We start from the raw sequence: 19,715 nt of genomic DNA, 5'->3' as shown, positions 1-19,715 counted from the left end.
ACTTGCACCTATCATATGTTTGGTTGCAACAATGTCACTTCTTCACATATGCCATGTCCCATTGCTTGTCACGTGATTGACTTGATTGCCTCACACATGATGAACAATTGCTCTTTCTATTGTGTTGAGTGCCATACTATCTTCACTACACCCTATGCACGTTATGCTTGGATTGTCTTGCACTTGACTCATGTGTTTAGACACTTCATTTTATTTGGTGTGGTGAATGCTTCCTTTGCCTACCATAGACCATTTGTCGAGTGCTATATGCATGATTGCTATGACCATGAGGTAGAATCTTATTCTCTTCTCACACACATTTGCATCGCTACCTCACATTTACATGCTTGTTTCCATGATGACTTTCATTATGTTCAATTTATGTGCTTACATGCCATGTCACAATCCGTTGTCACACCATATGCTATGCTTGATGACGACACTTGTTGGGTGAATCGCCTCTTGAATGCTTGGTTTTGCGCTAACGCTAACCACATTTGTTTTTCCAAGTGTTTCTTGTTCTTGCTCCTTTTGAAGGAATCACTAGATGGTGCGACATTGGAGAGTGCCCATTTCGAGCTTCAAGATGACAAGTACTTGGTGAGCGTCGACTCCTACACGACGACGTCATCTCTTTCCCATGGTGATTTGGATTTCGATCCGAGGTCGGATCTTTCCCAAGGGGGAGGGGATGATGCGGAGCATCCTACGGACATCACCATGTCAAGAGACCATTTGGCAAGTGACAAGTGCGACATCTACTTCACATACACAAAGGTGAAGCATCTCCTTTACACGTGCTCACTTGACCCTCTCGAGGATGGTATACTACTTGACACTCCCTCCGTGTGCATTCATAGGTATTGTCGGAACATCACGGATGTCAAGGAGGAGTGCGAGCGCAAGTGTACGTCTACACCATCCGTGAGGGAAGCGTGGAAGAGAAGACGGAAGAAAGGAGAAGAAGACTGAGCGGCTGCTGAGCTGGAGCCGGACATCCGGACGCCGAGCCGGATCATCCGGGCCCAGCCGGATCATCTGGGTAATCCATACACCACGACGGCCGAACCTTGCAGAATCCACTCGGTGAAGCCAGATCATCCAGACGAGGACCCGGATGATCCGGACGACGCCCGGATCATCCGGACCCCCATCCGAATCATCCGGCCTTGCCAAGCTCTTTGTTTTTTATTTTTCTTAAAAGATTTTCTCTTTTTTGATATTTTTCTTTGGCCACTTACGTGAAATGCTCGAACCAAGATATCAATTATATGTATGCGGGAACAAACTATGACACAAGAGATGATATGATGATATATGCATGCTATGATAGCTATGCGGAACGGTTTCACTAAAGTGCACAAGTAACATGGCCCAGCAATACTCAAATGGCTAGTCTCAATAGGAAAATGATGGAAAAATTGTCTAGGGATTCACAATGCAATGCCAAGGGAGATGTAAAAAGATTGTCATTGAGGTTACCGTCTGTGCTTACAGTTCGGCGTGTCAAAATGGGGAAGTGGTCATTGTCGATGTCGATTCTATGGCGAAGATGAGCGGCGATAGTGTTGATGTCGAACCATCCCTTAGTAGCCGAAACACGTTTGGAAACGGAAACCACAAACTCAACTTTTGGTTGGTTGCGGAAGGCAGTGGTGGTTTGCGGAAGAAACGATGGGAAATGAAAAAAAATCCACAAAATTGGGTGGTGGTGATGTTGGCTGCAAGCTGCTGGATGTCCGGGTGTCGGGCAGATGTCCGGGGTCACGGGCCGGATGTACAATGTCAGAATCGGGGCTCCGTGGACCCAAGGAAAGGTTTGAACTTTGGGGTGTGCACGAAGAACTTCACCAGGCTAACTCGCTGCTCACTGCCTCACGGCCTTGCTCCGACGTGCTCGAGGGAGAGGGAAGGAGGAGGGGACACGATGATTTACCTAGGTTTGGGCCACATTGCAGTGTAAGACCCTACTCCTGCTTTGTGGTGGATTGCCTCGTGGGGAGGATGAGCATGAACTAGTACAAGGATGAACTGCCTCATGAGGGAAAAATATTCGACCTTCCTTTGGATCGATCACTCTCTATGGTGGAGACTAACATATACTTATATTGGCCTTGGTCCCCTTCCCCAGAAAACTCTAGGCGGGAGGGGATTCCACAACGGCCAAATTCGAAGGGGGACATGAGTACACCCTATCCTCACTAAAGGTGGTCTTCACCTGCAAAGCTTTTGGTCATGATGCGTAGGTGGGCTCGGCGATGACCTCTGCCCCGGCAAGCCCATCGTATTGGTCTTGTTGCACCAAAGAGTTAACCTTTGGGGCTGCCTCGGGAACCCGTGCACTGGCCTTCTTCCTTCGGCACCAAAAGGAAACCGTCCTGGCCTGCCCCCGCTGGCGCCTTCCTGGCTCCCCTCCTTATGGCTCGCATCACCCACGTGTAGCATGAGGCGGGGTGGCGAGCCTAGAGATGTCCGCCCCACGATGGGCATTGGGAGGCAGCCTCAGGAGGCCGCCCCGCCTGAAGCCCTCGGGGCGCCTGACAACGCTTGCTGATGCTTGCCTCGCGAGGCGCGGGGGGGGTGGCTCAAGAGGGCTTTGCTCGTGAAGTCTTAGCAATAGGCTGCTTCGTGCCCTTTGACGAAGCCATGTGCTGGGCCGCAGGTAGACAGGCCTGGGTACCCCTAGTCTGAGACCCCGACGGTAGCCCCCAGGCCCGCGGTACGCACGACTTTGCTTGGAGGCGGAGGCAAAGAGGATAGGGTGAAGAGACGCGGGGCCCAACCGCCTGCGGGCCAGCCTCAACGCGCGGCGCACAATGGGGCACGAGACGCCCCCACTTCCCCACGTCGCCTCGGCAACTGCACATGCTGACAAAAAGCCTGGCGCGCGCCGTGGGGCCATCATTGCTTCAAAGGCGAAGGGGCGTGGACCAGCCTCCTTCCATCGCTATAAAAGGGGGGAGGGGTCGGACCTCGGCCATCACCGTCTTCTCGGCTCTCCATCTTCAACCACCACTACTGTATCCATGTCACCTCTGAGAAGGTTTTCCGCCGCCGAGAAAGGCAAGGCGAAGCAGGAGGGATCAGAGCCGCCGTAGCCTGCGAGAGGGTGGGGCCGCCCTCGCAAGACTACGGCCACACCCGGGGCGCCTCCCCAGGGACGTGGGCGTCCTCGTTGGCGGCCCTCACTGGCTCGGGCAGCCATGGAAAGAACCTCACCCGTGGGCGCGGCCGTGGGGGTCAAGGCGGCTGATACGTCTCCAACGTACCTATAATTTTTTATTATTCCATGCTATTATATTATCTGTTTTGGATGTTTTATATGCATTATTATGCTATTTTATAATATTTTTGGGACTAACTTATTAACCCAGAGCCTAGTGCCAGTTTCTATTTTTTTCCTTGTTTTGAGTTTTACAAAAAAGGAATATCAAACGGAGTCCAAATGGAATAAAACTTTATGATGATTTTTCTTGGACCAGAAGACACACGTAGGACTTGGAGAGGAAGGTGGAAGAGTCCCGAGGGCCCCACAAGCCCTCAGGGCACACCCTAGGGGGGCGCCCTGGCTTGTGGGCTCCACGGGACTCCTCTAACCCTAATTCTTGGCCTATAAATTCAGAAATATTCCCAAACCAATAGAAGCATCCACCAAAATACTTTTCCACTGCCGGAAGCCTCTGTTTCCGCAAGGTCCCATCTTGGGGCCTTTTCCGGCATCCTGCCGGAGGGGGATTCGATCACAGAGGGCATCTACATCAAATCTATTGCCCTACCGATGAAGCGTGAGTAGTTTACCACAAACCAACAGAAGCACCCACCAAAATACTTTTCTGCCACCGCAAGCCTCTATTCCCGCTAGATGGCTTCTTCTCTCTCTTTGATCTTCAATACAATGTTGTTCTCGATGTTCTTGGAGTTCTACCCAATTTAATATTCTTTTACGGTGTGTTTGTCGAGATCCGATGAATTGTGGATTAATGATCAGATTATCTATGAATATTATTTGACTCTTCTATGATTCTTATATGCATGATTTGACTTCTATGAATATTATTTGAGTCTCCTCCATGATCCTGACAATTGTCGGTGTTGTGAGTGCGCATTTTGTGGAAGATGCAAAATGGGCAGCCATCCTTGGCGGGCTCGTCGTGGTCACGGCCGCACTTCAGCTCAAGCTCCACTGCCAACACGGCGGGGTCCTTGCGCTTTGCTTCCTTGGCCTTCTTGTCTTCAAGCTCGGCGTCGGGGTTGTTGAGGAGGGAGAGGCGGCCTTCCTCCACCCTGGCGCACTTGTCAGCCAGGTTGAATAGCTCCACCACTATGCGCATGTCATCATTGATGGCGAGCTTCTCGTTCATTCTGACGTCCGTGACGCCTTTGGTGAATGCTGAGATGATGGCTTCGTTCGAGGCCTTCGGGATCTTGAGGCGGACTTGGGTGAAGCGCTGAATGTACTTGTGGAGGGTCTCGCCAGGGCATTGCTTCATGCGTCGTAGATCGCTGATGGTGAGGCATGGTCGCGGGTGCCTTGGAAGTTGGCGATGAAACACTCATGAAGCTCGTCCGACGAGGAGATTGACCCCTCAGGCAGGTTCATGAGCCAGGAACGATCACCATCCTTGAGAGCCATGGGGAACCAGTTCGCCATCACCTTGTCATCTCAGTCGCTGCTTCTATGCTCAGCTTGTAAAGCTGGAGGAACTCAGTGGGGTCGGGGATGCCTTTTTATCGTGGGGGCAGCTCTGGCTTGAACTTGACCGGCCAGACTACTCGAAGCAGCTCACCGGTTAAGGGACGACAGTCGGTGGTGCTCACCAATGCGCCTCACGCGGGTGCGGTACAGTCGTGAGTGGCGTGATCCAGGTGCCCATGCGCCGCAGCTTCATGGGCAGCTCGGTCTTGGATCTGATACGGCGGTGCGGGGGGGGGGGGGGCGTGGGCGCATCGTGCAGCGGCTGATGCATAATTTAACAACTAGCCTCGTCTCGAGCCGACACCAGTGCTCCATGCGGCAGGCCGCGCAACCATGCATCATGTTGGGGCTTGGCATTGTAGCCGCGTAGGGGAGGAGGCGGAGGGCCACCGTGAGACAGCGGACGGCGGAGCGAGTGGGAGGTCGCCGGGGCCTCTCCCACGACATTGATGAGCTCAGTGATGCGTCCCAGCCAAGCATCATAGGCTTCGTTGGCGGGGCGGTAGCACAGCAGCTCGCGCGCCATGAGCAGCGCAACCTGCACATTAGCCGGCCCGTGGGGGACATGGGAGGACGAAGCCATGGCCGGTGTGAGAGAACGCATGGCGGTGCGACCGTCGCCCAGCATGGAGCGCGGCACGGAAGAATCCTGCTGCTCATGAGCGACTGGGTCGGTGGCGGCATTGGCCACAGCTGGTGGGCAGAGGCAGCGTCCATCGTGGCCTGCCAGCTCAGCCTGGGCGACACAATCTGCATGGCGCTCGGCACGAACACGACAAGCATCGACCATGGGGACGGTGGAGCGGAAGCGGAACGAAGCGAACGAACGCCGGCACACCCCTACCTGGTGCGCCAAATGTCGGAATCGGGGCTCAGCAAAGAAAGGTTCGAACACTAGGGTGTGCGCGAGGAAATTCACTAGGCTACAACTCGCTGCTCACTTCCTCACGGCCTTGCTCCGACATGCTCGAGGGAGACGGAAGGAGGAGGGGACACGATGATTTACCTAGGTTCTGGCCACCTTGCGGTGTAAGACCCTACTTGATGAGGACATGACTACCTTGGATACGACCAAAAATATTGCATACATGCATATTTTTCAGGTGATTTCTAATGCAAACTATTCAATAATCTATTTATGTTATCTAGAACAAAAATACTTCACACACTTTTGTGTTTTGTCTAATTGCAGGTGTATGGGACATTTGTACAATCCACATATGAAGACAAGGGAAAAGAAGAAGTTTAGGTTGTGTTCAAAAAGTCCTCTCACGTCACTTTTGGGCCAAGAGAAGATAGAGTCCAAGTCTCTCACGTTCTGGATTCAGATTCGGACTGCACAGACATACCTGACTCAAAACGCCAACAACTTTTTCATACGGACTCCGAATTGGGTGATTCTTTTTTTGTTGGAAACTAGATTTCGTGCTTTTTCCAACCCAATTGGATTCACCTTCAAATTCATCCGGAGCGTTGAGTTACGGACGAAACAATCTGACGTTGCAGCAGAATCCGAGTCAAACTATAAGCCCAAAGGTGTTGCATCACCTCCACTTGGGCCCATGAGCCTTGTACGACCTAGGGTTAGTTTTAGGCTGCCTTGGGACGTCCTCCCACCTCCTTGGCCGCCACCCCTTGCTCCTATATAAGTAGATCCATCTAGTAGCTTTTTTCCTTGGGATTTGTTTAGTTAAAAGTTAGCCATTGCAACTTCGTGTACTTCGTTTGTGTCCAACGACCAGACCAAGACCGCTTACGGATCCCCACCATTATCAATACCTCATATATATTTGCAATATTCAGATTGCTTTATCATATTCTTGCTCGTTCTTCGATTGCTTGCAGGAATAGACCTTCGTGGTCAGGCTGACCGTGCTTCCGGCATCGTCAGTAACCTCAGGAGATTGGTTTAGCGATTGCTAAGGCGCAACGTCGTGCACATTTGTAGTCGGATCGTCAAAGTCGTCTCCACCAAATCGACAGTTATCATCTCATCAAAAGATCGGGACACCCTCGCCTCTATTAAGTGGTATCAGTTTTCAGGTTGCTCGGTGAGAATTTCCAGTTTTCCTAGATTAGATTTATTTTCTTACCTATTGTCCAAGAAAAAGCCACAAAAAAGAGTTAGATCTATTCATCCTTGGTCCAAGCCAGTCTGAGCCTTTGCAATTTTCTTTTCATTGCTTGCATAGTTGAATTATCGGTTGCATCGTCGTGTCGAGTTGCTGGTCTTAGTGTCTAGTTCGTTTAGAGTTTCAAGTTCTGTTCACATTAGTCACGCCACCGCTGCATCATTATCTCTTCCGCTGTCCACCACCCATCCATCAATTTCCACCACGTGCTACCCACCATTCATTGTCATAATAATAGTTGAGATCGTTCACATCTTCACTTGATCCAATCTGCATCTTATCTAGTTTGTTTTGGAAAGAGGGAGAAAAAAAGAGAGAAAAAAACGAGAGAGAAAAAGTCAGAGAAAAAAAGGAGAGAAAGAAAAAAAAAGTGTGAGGAAAAAAAGAGAAAAAAAAAACAAAATTCGGATCTTTTTAGACTCAATCTCGTAGTTGAATTCGGATTGGAATCTGTTTTGTGCACTGTTCAGTAAAACAACTTGGCTGTTGTTTCACATCATTATCTTTACTGCCGTTGTGATCTTCACTTATATCTTGCTGTCCAGAGCTACTTAGTATCCTTCATTGATGCTAGTTGTGCTACGACGTGACCTCATTAGTGTTCTAGGCTCGCGTCTCTAGTTCGGTCTAGCCTAGGACCAGCACAGTACCGTCGTTGAGCGTTTATTCAACATTGCATCTCTGGATTGATTATTGCTAATCTTTTGCTACCATATATAGCCAACCCAGCTCCACATATTTCTACATCGTGTATACGCATGTTCCCCTGGCGATCGCTTTACACAATCTTCGGAGTTATTTGACACCGCTAGTTGCCTCTCACCACCTGCTGCATGGTAAGAACTTGTAAGATATTGATATTTGCTTTACTGTGAGCACTTTACAACCACATCCTAGTAGTTCATAGGAACATTATTCTCGAATTTTGGTTCTTATGTCTACTAATCATGACAGGTTCCAGAGATAGAAGTTCTTGGACGACGGACACATCTTCACCATCACGAGAGTTGGGACAACACACACAAGCATATGGTCAGGTTATCTCTTTACCATCATTTGAGGGTAGATTTAATCCTGCTATTTATCTAGCTTGGGAGCTTGAAGTAGAACAAGTTTTTAGTCACCATGATTTTTCCGAACTTGAGAGAGTACGAGCTACCATTAGAGCATTTACTGGTTTTGCTTCTGTTTGGTGGAGTGTACATTGTAAGAAAAACATTGATAACCAACCCACAACTTGGAAAGTTTTGAAAGCTGTAATGAGACAACAATTTTTTCCTCCTTACTATCGTCGTGAATTGCGTTGCAAATTGGAGCAATTAAAACAAGGCAGTAACAATGTTCATGCTTACTACCAAGAGTTCAAATCTTATATGCATCATTGTGACATAGAAGAATCTGAGGATGATACAATGAATAGATTTTTTGGTGGTTTGAACCATGATATTCAGGCAAGATTTCGGTATATTCCTCGTTGCATTACTGGTATGTATGTCCGTGCTTGTACCTTTGAGAGACAGATACAGGAGGATGCATTGGGTGACTACAACAACTACTATTCCAGTTCATGCTCACCATCGCCGGTTGGTTACTCCACTATTGCACCTAATAGAGCAGCCCCACCTCGGATTGTGAGCGCAATATCATCTCAAGAGTATGGTACATTGTCAATGTCCGTACCTACATCAGCTACATCTATGCGAGGTAACAGTAAAGGTGATAGAGGCAAAGGTGTCCCGATGTTTCGATGAGATGGTGGCTATCGTTTTCTGTGGGAGTCGACCTTGACGATCCGACTACGAACGTGCGAGACGTCGCGCCTTAGCAATCGCTAAACCAACTTCCGAGGGGTTATTGACCACGCCGGAGCACGATCAACCTGACCACGAGGGCCTGTTTCCTGCGAGCAAACGAAGAACAAGCAAGAAACTGAGATTGCAATCTGGATATTGCGAATATAAGATGAAAGCTTTATTGATCAAGGTGGGGTTCTGTGACGTCTTGGTCTGGTCGTTGGACACAAACGAAGTACGCGAAGTTGCAGCTATGGCGAACTTTTAATCTAAACAAAACCCAAAGTCTAAACGACGCCCTAAGGGCTGTATATATGGAGGAAGAGAGGGGAATTTCGTGGCCCTTGAGGATGGGGTCCGAAACCAACCCTAACTCTTGTTTCCCCCACACATACGGACTCTAAAAATATCCTATACTTAAGTATTTCGAAATTACATGGGCCTGGCCCATTAATAAGGTGACGCAGCACCTAGATTAGCCTATGGACGAATATTATGAAGTGGCATCTTGTATATTTCGTCCATGGCTTCATGCACTCCTTATGGCGGCTTCAAAGTCCTGAAATCATCACTTGTAACTCCGTTCTTGATCCCCTTGCGCATGCCATCAACTTCATGCGTGTTCTTGCTCCAATGTTCATCCTTCTCCAAGCTAGGCCCTTCATTTGAAAGCAAAACAAATGTATCCAATTTAGGCAGCATCATAATCTCATGAACATTAGAATCATTACCAAGAAACGAAAGTACCTGGTAATTTAATTGGCGTGCGCGAGCTCTAGTAATTGGTCCAGTATATGTAAGAGTAGGGGCTGTGGGTGTAACAATGGTATTGATGTCCTCATCATCCTCCCCTTCTTGAAATGAAGTCGTCCTCGACGGAAGCTCATCTTCCTCACCCAAATAAGGCTTCAAATCTGCAATATTAAAAGTGGGACTAACCCCAAAATCTGCAGGTAGCTCAAGTTTATATGCATTATCATTTATTTTCTCTAAAACCTTAAAAGGACCATCAGCACGTGGCATTAGCTTTGATTTGCGCAGATTAGGAAATCTATCTTTACGCAAATGTAACCAAACAAGATCTCCAGGTGCAAACACAACATGTTTTCTACCCTTATCTCCAGCAAGTTTATATTTAGCATTCATACGCTCAATGTTTTCCTTAGTTAACTCATGCATTTTCAAAATCAATTCAGAACGTTCTTTAGCATCAAAATTAACCTTCTCCGAAGATGGAAGAGGCAACAAATCAATAGGTGCACGAGGTAGGAAACCATACACAATTTCAAAAGGGCACATCTTAGTAGTAGAATGCAATGAACGATTATAAGCAAATTCAATATGAGGCAAGCATTCTTCCCACATTTTCTTGTTATTCTTCAAAACAGCCCTAAGCATAGTAGACAATGTTCTATTGACTACTTCAGTTTGTCCATCAGTTTGGGGGTGACAAGTAGTACTAAAAAGCAGCTTAGTCCCCAACTTAGCCCATAAACATCTCCAAAAGTGGCTAAGAAATTTAGTATCACGATCTGAAACAATAGTATTTGGCACACCATGTAAGCGAATAATTTCACGAAAGAACAAATCAGCAACATTAACAGCATCATCGCTTTTATGACATGGTATAAAGTGTGCCATTTTCGAGAACCTATCCACGACAACAAATATGCTATCCCTCCCCTTCTTTGTTCTAGGTAAACCTAAAACAAAGTCCATAGATATATCCTCCCAAGGAACACTAGGTACAGGCAAAGGCATATATAAACCATGAGGATTGAGTCATGACTTAGCTCTTTGACATGTAGTGCAGCGAGCAACAAAACGCTCAACATCCCGTCTCATCTTTGGCCAAAAGAAATGTGTAGCAAGTATATCCTCCGTCTTCTTGACGCCAAAGTGTCCCATTAATCCTCCTCCATGCGCCTCCTGCAACAACAAAAGACGAACGGAGCTAGCTGGAATGCATAGCTTGTTAGCACGAAACACAAATCCATTGTTAAGAACGAACTTGTTCCAAGTTCTCCCTTCCTTACAATTCTGCAATACATCTGTAAATTCAGCATCATTAACATATTGATCCTTGATGGTCTCCAAACCAAATATTTTAAAGTCAAGTTGTGAAAGCATAGTATAACGACGAGACAAGGCATCAGCAATAACATTTTCTTTACCCTTCTTGTGTTTAATCAGATAAGGGAAAGTCTCAATGAATTCAACCCATTTAGCATGTCGACGGTTCAGTTTTGCTTGACTTTTAATGTGTTTCAAAGATTCATGATCAGAATGTATAACAAATTCCTTGGGCCATAAATAATGTTGCCATGTTTCTAAGGTCCGAACAAGAGCATATAATTCTTTATCATAAGTAGAATAGTTCAGACTAGGCCCACTCAATTTTTCAGAAAAGTATGCAACAGGTTTTCCATCTTGTAATAACACACCTCCTAATCCAATTCCACTAGCATCACATTCAAGCTCAAAAGTCTTATTGAAATTAGGAAGTTGGAGTAAAGGAGCATGTGTCAACTTATCTTTCAATACCGTGAAGGCTTCTTCCTGTGCGGTACCCCAAACAAAAGGTACATCCTTCTTTGTAAGCTCGTTGAGAGGTGCAGCAATGGTGCTGAAATCTCTCACAAAACGCCTATAGAAACTAGCGAGGCCAAGGAAACTCCTCACTTGTGTGACTGTTTTGGGCTGCGGCCAACTCTCAATAGCTTCAATCTTGGCTTTATCAACTTCAATTCCCTGTGGAGTAACAACATAGCCAAGAAAAGATACTCGGTCGGTGCAAAAGGTGCACTTTCCAAGGTTACCAAACAAACGTGCATCACGTAGAGCAATAAAAACAGCACGTAAATGTTCCAAATGTTCCTCCAAAGATTTGCTATAAATCAATATGTCATCAAAGTAAACTACCACAAATCGTCCAATGAAAGCACGTAAAACTTCGTTCATTAACCTCATGAAAGTACTAGGTGCATTAGTTAACCCAAAAGGCATGACTAACCACTCATATAATCCAAACTTAGTTTTAAATGCTGTTTTCCATTCATCTCCCAATTTCATACGAATTTGATGGTAACCACTACGCAAATCAACTTTGGAGAATATTGTAGAGCCACTCAATTCATCAAGCATATCATCTAGCCTAGGAATAGGATGACGATAACGAATAGTAATATTATTAATGCCTCTACAATCAACGCACATACGCGACGTACCATCCTTTTTCGGCACTAAAATGATAGGAACAGCACAAGGACTAAGGGATTCGCGTATATAACCTTTGTCGAGCAGTTCTTGTACTTGACGCATAATCTCCTTCGTCTCCTCTGGATTGGTACGGTATGGTGCCCGGTTGGGTAATGATGCACCGGGAATTAAGTCAATTTGATGCTCAATCCCGCGAATAGGTGGTAATCCCGGTGGCACGTCTTGTGGAAAGACGTCGGCGAACTCCTGCAAAATGTTAGTGACAGCAGGAGGCAAAGAGGAAGGCACGTCCTCGAATGAAAATAATGCCTCTTTGCACACAAAAGCATAGCAAACAGATTTGCTAAAATCTAGATCATCAATATCAGATTTGGTGGCAAGTAAACATGCACTTTTCAATTTAATTTCAGAAGCAACACTAGATTGTTTATTATTATTAGGCTGCATTTGTTGCTCAAATTCTTTTGCCACAATCTGATTGTCACTCTTAGTTTTCTCCTGTTTTGCTTTATTAGCTCTATTAATATCATCTTTCAAAATGGAATCAGGAGTCATAGGAAGCAAAGTAATATTTTTATCCTTATGAACAAGAGTATACTGATTGTTTCTACCATGGTGAATAGAATTTTTATCAAATTGCCATGGTCTACCAAGTAATAAGGAACATGCTTGCATCGGTACCACATCACAATCAACATAATCAGCATATGTAGAGATACTAAAATGCACACGAACAGTACGTGTTACCTTAACCTTGCCGCTGTTGTTGAACCATTGGATGTAGTAAGGATGTGGATGTGGTCTTGTGGTGAGAGATAGCTTCTCCACCATCTCGATGCTAGCCAAGTTGTTGCAACTCCCTCCATCTATGATCACGCGAACAGAACGTTCCTTCACAACTCCCTTTGTATGGAACAAATTATGCCTCTGATTTTGCTCAGCTTGTGTAACCTGCACACTCAAAACACGTTGAGCAACTAAACATTCATACCTGTCAGCATCTTCAGGAGCCATGTATTGCGTCTCATGATCAGAATCGTCTCCACCGTGTTCGTCACGTGTAATAAGAGCCAAAGTCTCCTCATCATAGTCACTAGCGGACTCATACCCACCATCCTCAGTAACAATCATCACACGCTTAGATGGGCATTCTCTCGCATAATGACCTCCACCCTTGCAACGTCGACAAATAATATCATGTGTTTGCCCTGTTGATGCCATGGATGAAGAAGAGCTCTTTGCAGGCCCAGAAGGTGTGCTCTTGGCAGATAGTGGTGATTGTGCCTGCTTTATTGTATCACGGTTGGAGGTGGCAGCCGACGGAGGCGCCGGTGAAGCAGAACGTGTGGAAGTAGATGATGCACGTGGTGTCCATGAAGAAGGTCGACCTGCAGAAAAGTTAGTCCGCGCCAATGCCTGTCGATCCTGCACTTCACGTTCAGCTTTACAAGCAAGATGGAATAAACGAGTGATATTAGTATACTCCTTATACTCTAGAATCGTCTGAATCTCTCTATTTAATCCACCCATAAAACGTGCAAGCGTAGCTTCATTCTCCTCAACAATACCACATCTAATCATGCCAGTTTGTAATTCCTGATAATATTCTTCTACAGAATTTTTTCCCTGTCTTAAGCGCTGCAATTTTTGAAGTAATTCACGTTGATAATATGGTGGAACCCAACGAGTACGCATAGCAGTTTTCAAAGCAGCCCAAGTAGCAGGAATGGGATATAATCTACAATGCTCAGACCACCAAACACATGCAAAACTAGTGAATGCACAAACAGCAGCAGGAACACGTCTCTCCTCGGGATATTGTAAACATGTAAATCGTTGTTCAGTTTCTAACTCCCAAGTAAGATATATATCAGGAACATATCTACCCTCAAATGGTGGAATATTCAATTTTAGTTTAGGGAGATGGTCATGATCTCGTACCTGAGGGTGAGCCCTACCATTGCCATTATTTGCATGTGGACGACCTGATGGTTGCTGTGCTGGTGGTGGCACGTAGTTCTGATTTTGATCAACCTCATCCTCGTAATCGCCAGCAAAATCATCCTCCTCCGCATCAGCAGCAGGAGCCACAGAAGTAGCAACAGCAGCACCAACAGTTTGGCCAGGTGCAAGAGGGATACGGCTCGCTCGGCGGAGGGCTGTTTCACGATGTGTAGGTAGTCGTCGTTGTTGTTGTTGTAGAGGTGCGTTAGGTGCAGCCGGTGGTGGTGGTGGAAGACGCGCGAGCAATTCATTAAACCTGTCATCGAGCTTTGTTTCGAACGTCTTCTCCATGTCATCTATCTTCTCCATGGCCTCTTCAAATCTGTTTAGCACATCCTGCACCTGTCCATTCATCATTTGCTGAAATTTATCATGCAACTCCTGATTCGTCATGTTCTCCCAGTCAGTCTCATCGGCTTGTGATCCTTCCATGGTTAGCAACAATAGAAAACACACAAGAATATGATCCTACAGAATACTAACAAGAGGTGGTGGTGGCGGGTGTCACAAATCCGTCAAGCAAATCTCAAATTCTTACCAGTTCTTACCTAGCAGCAGGCGGTGATCGGCAACCGTTGTAGTCAAAACTCTCAAAAGCTTGGATAGAGCGATTGCCAGGGAGAGTCAAACGCACGACGTAGAGGTATGTGGAGCTGGGAAGGCTTATAGTATGGTAGCAAAAAGGGTCAGCAATAATCAATTCAGAGATGCAAAGTTGAATAAACGCTCAACGACGGTACTGTGCTGGTCCTAGGCTAGACCGTGCTAGAGACGCGAGCCTAGAACACTAACAAAATCACGGCGCTGCACGTAAATAAGGGAAAAGCACACTCTGGAACTTTTTTCTTTCGCTTTTTTTTTTGCGCTCCTCTTTTTTTTTTTTTTTGCGCTCCTCTTTTTTTTTTTTGCGCTCCTCTTTTTTTTTTTTGCGAAAAATTACTATAATGGCGAGTGTCTCAAAACTCTTCCCTCGTCAAACTGATAGGATGGGCACGAAATTTTTTTTTCACTTTTTTTTTCGGAAATCAGGGCAGCGACGACGAAAAAGTGCGACAAAAAATCACTATGATGGCACGTGGCTCAAAAGACTCAGAAAAGCCTAAAAATAGGATAGGGAAAAAATATTTTTGCCCGTGAAAATTTTGGCCTAAAAACTGCCCGGGGGTCTCCAGACTCTTTTTTTTTTTGTTTTTTTTTTCCGAGACCTACGCACGCAAGGAAACACGAATCGGAATTGAGATTGATCTCAAAAACAAACCTAATATGAGAAGAACTCGGATTGGTGGTGGATATATGGTGGTGGTATATGGTAGCGGTGGTGGTATATGGATAGAGATTGATGGTGGTATATGGATACGGATTGGTGGTGGTATATGGATATTGATTCAGAGCGGTGGCGGATAAGCAAAAGTGGTAGATGGGCGATGATGATGGTGCGGCGGCGGCGTGACAACTTGTGACCAGAACTCGAAACTCTAAAAGACTAGACTCTAAGACCAGCAACTTGACACGACGATGCAACCGCAAATTCAACAAAGCAAAAACCCTAAAAAGATTATGCAAAGGCTCAGATTGGTTCGGATATGATGAACTAACCCTAATTTTTTTTTGTGTGGCTTTTTCGTGGACTGTAGGTATGAAGAACAGACTCGATCTAATCTACGAAAAACTGTAAAATCTCACCGAGCAACCTGGAAATCTGATACCACTTGATAGAGGCAAAGGTGTCCCGATGTTTCGATGAGATGGTGGCTATCGTTTTCTGTGGGAGTCGACCTTGACGATCCGACTACGAACGTGCGAGACGTCGCGCCTTAGCAATCGCTAAACCAACTTCCGAGGGGTTATTGACCACCCCGGAGCACGATCAACCTGACCACGAGGGCCTGTTTCCTGCGAGCAAACGAAGAACAAGCAAGAAACTGAGATTGCAATCTGGATATTGCGAATATAAGATGAAAGCTTTATTGATCAAGGTGGGGTTCTGTGACGTCTTGGTCTGGTCGTTGGACACAAACGAAGTACGCGAAGTTGCAGCTATGGCGAACTTTTAATCTAAACAAAACCCAAAGTCTAAACGACGCCCTAAGGGCTGTATATATGGAGGAAGAGAGGGGAATTTCGTGGCCCTTGAGGATGGGGTCCGAAACCAACCCTAACTCTTGTTTCCCCCACACATACGGACTCTAAAAATAGCCTATACTTAAGTATTTCGAAATTACATGGGCCTGGCCCATTAATAAGGTGACGCAGCACCTAGAATAGCCTATGGACGAATATTATGAAGTGGCATCTTGTATATTTCGTCCATGGCTTCATGCACTCCTTATGGCGGCTTCAAAGTCCTGAAATCATCACTTGTAACTCCGTTCTTGATCCCCTTGCGCATGCCATCAACTTCATGCGTGTTCTTGCTCCAATGTTCATCCTTCTCCAAGCTAGGCCCTTCATTTGAAAGCAAAACAAATGTATCCAATTTAGGCAGCATCATAATCTCATGAACATTAGAATCATTACCAAGAAACGAAAGTACCTGGTAATTTAATTGGCGTGCGCGAGCTCTAGTAATTGGTCCAGTATATGTAAGAGTAGGGGCTGTGGGTGTAACAATGGTATTGATGTCCTCATCAAAAGGTATTGATGATATAACTTCACATGAGAATGAAGCATGCCTAGTTAACTTGAATGCATCATGTGTTGAGTTACCTGTTGATTTGAGCACACCACCTATTTTAGAGACTCTTGTTACTGTCATGAATGCGTCATGTGATCAAACAACTGAAATATCAACAATTTTGAGTGCACCCATTGAATTAACTGTTGATGCAAAAGAACCAATGTTTAATCATTTTGATATGACCTCTAATCTTGATGATGATTCTGTGTCCAATGACTTATTGCATGTTTGCTTATTTAAGCATGTTGTAGCATGTAAATTTTATGCAAGTAAGGTTTATTCATCGAAGTTAGGATGGTTTAATGATGAACATTGCCAATCTTTTGAAGAGAATAAGAGCTTCACTTATATGTGCAAACTGAGTTCCAATATTTTCATGCCTTCTACTTCCTGTGATAATTTTTTGGCTTTAGATTTTATGAACAATGAAAGTTACTCATGTATACATGTGACATATGTGTAAAAATCAAGGGAAGTTAAAATGGATGACATATACATATACAACATGTACACCTTGTCTCTTTTGTTAGCTACATTTCAGATTAAGCAATGCCGAGGACGGCTTTATTTTCAAAAAGGGGAGGATGATGAGGACATGACTACCTTGGATACGACCAAAAATATTGCATACATGCATATTTGTTAGGTGATTTCTAATGCAAACTATTCAATAATCTATTTATGTTATCCAGAACAAAAATACTTCACACACTTTTGTGTTTTGTCTAATTGCAGGTGTATGGGACATTTGTACAGTCCACATATGAAGACAAGGGAAAAGGAGAAGTTTAGGTTGTGTTCAAAAAGTCCTCTCACGTCACTTTTGGGCCAAGAGAAGATAGAGTCCAAGTCTCTCACGTTCTGGATTCAAATTCGGACTGCACAGACATACCTGACTCAAAACGCCAACAACTTTTTCATACGGACTCCGAATTGGGTGATTCTTTTTTTGTTGAAAACTAGATTTCGTGCTCTTTCCAACCCAATTGGATTCACCTTCAAATTCATCCGGAGCGTTGAGTTACGGACGAAACAATCTGATGTTGCAGCAGAATCCGAGTCAAACTACAAGCCCAAAGGTGTTGCATCACCTCCACTTGGGCCCATGAGCCTTGTACGACCTAGGGTTAGTTTTAGGCTGCCTTGGGACGTCCTCCCACCTCCTTGGCCGCCACCCCTTGCTCCTATATAAGTAGATCCATCTAGTAGCTTTTTCCTGGGGATTTGTTTAGTTAAAAGTTAGCCATTGCAACTTCGTGTACTTCGTTTGTGTCCAACGACCAGACCAAGCCCGCTTACGGATCCCCACCATTATCAATACCTCATATATATTTGCAATATTCAGATTGCTTTATCATATTCTTGCTCGTTCTTCGATTGCTTGCAGGAATAGACCTTCGTGGTCAGGCTGACCGTGCTTCCGGCATCGTCAGTAACCTCAGGAGATTGGTTTAGCGATTGCTAAGGCGCAACGTCGTGCACGTTTGTAGTCGGATCGTCAAAGTCGTCTCCACCAAATCGATAGTTATCATCTCATCGAAAGATCGGGACACCCTCGCCTCTATTACTACTCGTGCTTTGTGGTGGATTGCCTCGTGGGAAGGATAAGTATGAACTAGTACAAGGATGAACTGCCTCGTGAGGTGATAGATGCAAGGTGTCCGATCTTTCGATGAGATGGTGGCTATCGTTTTTGGTGGAGTAGACTTTGACGATACGACTACGAACGTGCGAGGACGTCACGCCTTAGCAATCGCTAAACCAACTCCGAGGGGTTATTGACCACGCCGGAGCACGATCAACCTGACCACGAAGGTCTATTTCCTGCAAGCAAACGAAGAACAAGCAAGAAACTGAAATTGCAATCTGGATATTGTGAATATAAGAGGAAAGCTTTATTAATGAAAGTGGGGGTTCTGTGACGTCATGGTCTAGTCGTTGAACACAAACGAAGTATGTGAAGTTGCAACTATGGTGAAGTTTTGATCTAAACAAAACCCAAAGTCTAAATGACGCCCTAAGGGCTGTATATATGGAGGAAGAGGGGGGAATTTCGTGGCCCTTGGAGGAGGGGTCTGAAACCAACCCTAACTTTTGTTTCCTCACACATACAGATTCTAAAAACCGCCTATACTTAAGTATTTCGAAATTACATGGTCCTGGCCCAAAAATAAGGTGACCCAGCATCTAGAATAGCCTCTGGACGAAATTTATGAAGTGGCATCTTGTATATTTCGTCCAAGGCTTCATGCACTCCTTATGGTGGCTTCAAAGACCTGAAAACGTCAAGTGTAACTCCGTTCTTATTCCCCTTGCGCATGCCATCGTCTCGATGCTATGTCTAGCTCCAGTGTTCATCCCTCTTATCCATGCTAGGCCCTTCATTTGTAAGCAAAACAAATGTATCCAATTTAGGCAGCATCATATTCTCATGAACATTGGAATCATTACCTAATAATTTAATTGGCGTGCGCAAGCTCTATTAATTGGTCCAGTATATGTAGCGGTCTATGTCGGTGTAAAAACCGGTGGATCTCGGGTAGGGGTCCCGAAATGTGCGTCTAAGGTCGATGGTAACAGGAGACAGGGGACACGATGTTTACCCAGGTTCGGGCCCTCTCTATGGAGGTAATACCCTATGTCCTGCTTGATTGATCTTGATGAATATGAGTATTACAAGAGTTGATCTACCACGAGATCGTGATGGCTAAACCCTAGAGGTCTAGCTTGTATGGCTATGGTAATGAATATCTCCCCCCTCCGGACTAAGTACTCCGGTTTATATAGACACCGGGACGATCTAGGGTTACACAAGGTCAGTTACAAAGAATGGAATCTACATATTTGGTCGCCAAGCTTGCCTTCCACGCCAAGGAGAGTCCCATCCGGACACGGGTGCAGTCTTCGGTCTTCATGCTCTTCACAGCCCATCAGTCCGGCCCATGGCTAACAGGCCAGACGCCCGAGGACCCCTTAGTCCAGGACTCCCTTACTAGTCCCCTGAACCAGTCTTCAATGGTGAGGTGTTCGGCGCATAGATTTGTCTTCGGCATTGAAGGCGGGTTCCTCCACCAATGACCTCCAAGTAGTGTATTTGGCCTTTCATTTAATGCGGTACCCCTTAGCTTCTGTGTATCAACAACTTCAGCTTCCACGTGTCGAGTGAATGGGAGAGGTCAGGGTATTTTTGCACA

This window comes from Triticum urartu, chromosome 6A (genome assembly GCF_056163025.1).
Source record: "Triticum urartu cultivar PI428250 chromosome 6A, HENAU_Tu73, whole genome shotgun sequence".
Classification (NCBI taxonomy): Eukaryota; Viridiplantae; Streptophyta; class Magnoliopsida; order Poales; family Poaceae; genus Triticum; species Triticum urartu.
Note: the sequence above shows the minus strand (reverse complement) of the source record.